The sequence below is a fragment of the Oncorhynchus kisutch genome, linkage group LG7, assembly GCF_002021735.2.
Source record: "Oncorhynchus kisutch isolate 150728-3 linkage group LG7, Okis_V2, whole genome shotgun sequence".
NCBI classification, from domain to species: Eukaryota; Metazoa; Chordata; class Actinopteri; order Salmoniformes; family Salmonidae; genus Oncorhynchus; species Oncorhynchus kisutch.
In genome coordinates, this window is record NC_034180.2 from 24,244,565 (window position 1) to 24,250,106 (window position 5,542).

Genomic DNA, 5,542 nt, shown 5'->3' on the forward strand with positions numbered 1-5,542 from the left:
ATTTTATTCCCAGGACAGCTTCCACCTTAGACCTGGGTTCAGACAGTATTTGACACCAGGCGAACGTCAGCGATTGAGGATCAACCGAGGTACTGATTGACTCTGGGTAGTCCTCAGTAGTCAATAAGTCTCAAAAATATTGGATCCGAAGAGTAGGCGTACTAGCTAAAGGGTGATAACTCCAGAGTTAGCCTGCCAGGTGCTGTTAACCTGTAGTCTGATACTATCGTGGACATCTAATCATCCCCCAGTTTAGGACTGGCTGATTCAGCCCTCACCTCTCCACTGGCACATAAACCCCAGGTCGTTGTTTTAAAAGAGAATGTGTTGTCGTCAATCAACTTACCTGATGAGACTGAAGGTAAAATAAATCACATTTTGGGCATCTAGATGAACAGCCTGCCACATGGGGTATTACACTTTGTTGAAACACCAAGAGGTCATCTGTTGGACACCTATTCCAAACTAAATTCTTCGGATTGAAAATTGGTTATTAATTATATATTGATGCTGATTTTTTGTATCAGTTTATTACATTTTATTTGACACTAGCTAGAAAAAATATATCATGGTTGTTTGAAGAGGATCTTTATTTAGCAAAAACAACTACATTCATCCTTTCATGTTGCATGAAACGTTGTCAAGCTCAGGTAGGGAATTACGGCTATGTGGAAGTGTATCTTATTGTGAGAAAGCTACGTTAAATATACAACAAGTGCTTGAGGAAATTCATTGATTGACAGATGGCTGTCACATTGTATGAGAATGATAAGTGACTTTATTCTGAGAGACAACTTCCTCTTGACAGTGACCCAACCTTTGACCCTTGACCTGACTCTTGTTCCTCCGCTGGTTCACAAGGGCCATTCTCCACAGGTGCAGGACAAAGAGCAATACAAGGGAGGTACTAAGTGGCCACAGATTTATTGTTGTTATCTCCCTAAACTACATCCTAAAGCCGAGGTGAAGAGGCAGACATGTAGCTCTTGGGACTGGTATAGTTTCTGCTGCTGTCTTGCGGTCTTCCCGTGGACTGGGGAACAGAAGACTGGACATGGGAGGGAATAGGGCATGGGCGCCTGACTTTGTCTGAATGTGGGGGTGGGGGAGTCTGGGGGGACCTCCCCCACAAAAACATTGCTATTTGGAAAGTGGGGGTGCAGCTGCTCCATTTGCTCCATTGCTAAGGCGGCTATGGACTAGAGGACAGACTGGGAAACAGGGAGAGAAGTAGAAGTATGAGATAATCAGCCCTCTCTACTCCATTCATCTCTCAAAGATGACTCTCGGCTACCTGGCTTTGATTAATGAAAAATTCTGGTATCTTATAGTTATAGAAAATCAACCTTTTTCTTAGTAAGTGAATAAATCATTGACGTTATGGTGAGTTATATTTGTGATGTTCAGATCATTTAATTATCACTTAGTTAAAAAACAGTAATCCAAAGATGCACTTTTGATATCATATCAAAAATGTAACTTGGTCCTAGTAAGTAAATCAATCACTGACATTATAATGAGTTTTATTTGTTATGTTCAGATGATTTAATTATCACTTAGCTACAAAACAGTTATAAAAAAAAACGCTAAATGTGAAAACCCTGATTAATTTATTTCTAAGTGTTCCTAAACTAATAATGTGCACCAGCCCACTCTTTGTTTTATAAATGCTATTTTTCGGATTGTAATTCGGATTGTAATTACATGGTAAATAAATAGCCACAATATTGCCTTTGGACCAACCTTGAATTAAATCAAACGTGTTCACTGCTCCACAATGTTGATCATTACTAAATAGCATTTGATCAGGGGGACTGCCCAGTCAAAAGAGGACCCCCCCCACAAACCCATATAGGGCGTGAGCATAATAAATAAATAATCACAATAATTTCATTCTTCCCAGTCCAACTTGATTGTTCACTTCCTTCCTGTTGGTGTATAATGATTAATAGCAGCTTAGCCCTGGAAGGAGGGCCCTCTTTCTCTTTACATGAGAGCTGCTGGAGAAGGAATTAATATGCTTTCTCTCCACTCAGCCAGAGCAGCACAGTGCGTGGTAGAGGAACGGCATGATTACGGTATGCTATCAACAAAATTTGTTGTTTCATTTGAGCATATCCCCCAGCATGCTGGAAGCAACATAACAACTCTGCTTTTGTTTACCGAATGCTTCATTATGTGGAGACAAGCTTGAGGTTCCAAACACCTGCTACTACCCAAATCACATATTCAATTATTATGCTTGTTTAAGATTATCCAAATATTTTGTCCACTTACCATGAACAAAAACAGTACTAAAGTGATTACAGGGCTGCTGTGGAGTCAAGTTTCTTTCTGCCGGAGTGCAGCAGGGCTCAGAGAGGAGAGAAGGCAGCAGCATGGACGGGGGGGAAATTGACTCACGTATTCTCAGAGGTCATCCAGATAGGTCAAGGGTCGCGAACTGTGGTCATTATTCACCCTCAGAGTACTTTGATGAGTAACATGACCCTTTGTAGACGGGTTTGCAGATAATTGGTCCGAACAAAATGCTGTGATTATGTTAAGCCTCGTTGCCAGGGATGACATTTTGATAGAAACTCTTTCGGTGGGGAAGTGAACTACAGTACTCGTATTAAGTACTTACTTAATATTACTTTTCAAATCAATCAGAGAATATTAATAATATGTCATGGAAAACCACCACCTGCCCCTATCAGAAGGCTCATTGTTGTCACAGAACTGTGCAAACTGCTTGTAATGAAATTCCATGTTTTTCATTCATTTCATGGCAAGAGATTGTCCTCAACATGTACATGTAGATATAGTGCCCCATTTGATTGTTGACAAATGAAAAAGTACAGCATGAATAGCACTCACTTATAGTCAGTAGGTTCCTGTTATTATAAACCTACACTTGTAAAGAACCAAATCTCTTTTTTCGATGGAAAAAATCATTTTAAGTTGAGTGTATTTTTTTTCCGAGGTATAGTGGTTATTTGGTCATTGTGTTGGTGTCAGGCAGTTGACATATTTCTAATACAGGGGTTGGTGGCGCAGGTGAGGCAGCCAGCCAATGCAAAGAGATCTCTAATTCCCTCCTCGGCTGGAGATGGAGTTTTGCCAGCCAGCCCAGCAGCAAGGCCAGGGAGGGGGAGGTGGAAGGGCAGAGTCAAACACACAGAGTCAAGGAAGCTGCTTGTCAACCTCCTTCTTTCATCGAATGGGTGGAGTTAATCAGGAAGGGGAACAGAGACATCATGCCTGGGCCTAGGGTTACTGTACCTCGATGGCAGGAGTTATGTCCCAAATGCCACCCTATTCCCTTCACAGTGCCCTGTGGGCCCTGACCACAGTAGTGCACCATGTAGGAAACTGGGTGCCATTTGGGAAGCACCCAGTGTATTTTCAGTGGCCATTCATTACTCACTAGTGGTGGTGGTAGAGGGACTGTTGAATATGGCCAGGGTTGCCTTGTGAGCTTTGACTGACATTGTGCATGCAGAAATGGGTGTGGGAGGGGTGAGTGGAGGTAGGGGTGCGGCTGGGTAAGAGGGGCAGGTTTGTGATGGGAACTCCACTTAAGATCTGAATTGCCTTCTCCACTCCAATCAGCTTGGTGGAAGTTAAATGAAGTGCCTTTCCTTGTCCTCCCCTTCACACTTCCTCCCCGTCTGCAAAGAGAGACTCCTGCGGGAGTCTGACAGCCGCACAATCACTTGTCCTTTCACCACTGCTCCTACTTTAGCTTAACATAGAAAGGCATGCGTTGGTTTTTACACATGCTATAGCAATTAGACCGAGGGGAAATATTTGAAAGAGACAAAGCTAGCGTCTTGGATTTAGCCATGCAGGTGTTTCAGAATCAGGAGGACAGGCTAGGATCAAATGTGGGAAACATTTATCTGTTTTGTCTTTTCTTTGCTCTGTCAATCATAACAGACTATGAAACTGGTTAATTAGACAAGAGTAAGGTGTAATATGGGTTGTACCCCCACTCTGGGTTGTAATTCTGGGTTCAAACTCACGGTTCTACCCCGTTTCAGCATTCTAATTCTCGGTTCTAACCCCACACTACGCTTTCTATTCAACATATTTCACATGGAAAATGCGTATGTTGTTTGTGAACAACCATACCCCCACTAATCACTCTATAACTGTGTGTATATCAATTATGGAGTAGTCATAAACTAGAGGCAGATAAACATTATGCCAGATAATGTCTCGGACTTAAATAAACAATCAGAGAAAATAATTGGTTTGTGTGGAGAGTTCTTCTCTGTGACTTGTTGTTCTGTTAGATTACAGGAATCTCATTCCCCATTAGAAGATAGGGAGAGAAAAAAAAACGTTCAATTAATTAAGCAAATGTTCACTCACACATGAACATTGTACAATAACATGTAAATACATTGGCGGACACAATAGATAACTTGTGCAATATGAGTGTAAGAACACGAGGGGCCTGGGTGAAGTATTTGTTTAAAAGAATAGAGGAATGGGAGAGAAAAAAACTGATGCCGCAATTAGGAGCCTATTGCTGCAGCAGTGGAGACATGACAGGAGTGGATGACAGTGGCTTTCACCCTCACACCCCCTTGTCTCCTACATGAGTCCCTTAACAATTCCTGTCAGGAACACTCTTTGAGAAGTGCTTGCACTAGACAATGGCTCTTCACCCTTATTTTGTGCTCTAAGTAGTACTGCAGAATGCTGGAAGGAGCTGAAAACAGGCCGTAATGTGAGAAAGACGGGCAGCCATTGTGGAAAGTGTGAAAACCAGAAGGACCCTTTTCAGAGACTCGCCTGAAAGTGCTATGAAGACCTTTAGTCCTTTGCTCTCCCTGAATCCCCAATTAGACAAACATTAACATCAATTAAGCCTTTATACGACACAGGTTCCATATAATTACCTTAATGGGTTGACGCTTTCTTTAGCGGCAATTTCTTAAACAAACTTGAGCCTTTGTGTGACGGGCTAAGAAAATGTTCAGCAGGGAGTATTTGCTTTTGTCAGGCTTTCTAAGGAGCGAGCTGAATTGTTCTATTTAACAACAAACACCTTCAGAGAGGACCCTCGAGCAGCCCCAGTTCCCACCACATCACACTGCACTCTTCCAAGCCGATTATCCATCCCCGCAAGACACATGTAGTGAGGGCTAGGATACAAAAGGCCTCAGTGAGTCTGGCCAAGGCTATGCATGGAGGCAGACAGGGCCCAGAGAGAGAAAGAGCGAGAGCTTTCTAGTTAATGTCCAAAAAGAGCCAGATCCACTCCCTGTCCAAGAAACAAAATTAGAGGGGAGAATTAGAAAAACAGGATCTGGTTTATAAACAAGGCAAATCCTCTACTGGTAAATTGTAAAGGAGCCATCACTAATTAAACAAGGACCGGCTGCTTCCATTCCTCTCCTCCTGCCCCTGTTCTGACACCTCTCTCCTCTGGCATCTGCACCAAGGCCTCTTCTTTTACTTACACAGCAAAGCACAGCCACGGGGCCCCAACATACAAAGCACTGGCTGGTTGTTGTTTACACATGAAAATGAAATTATTTGACTTTTA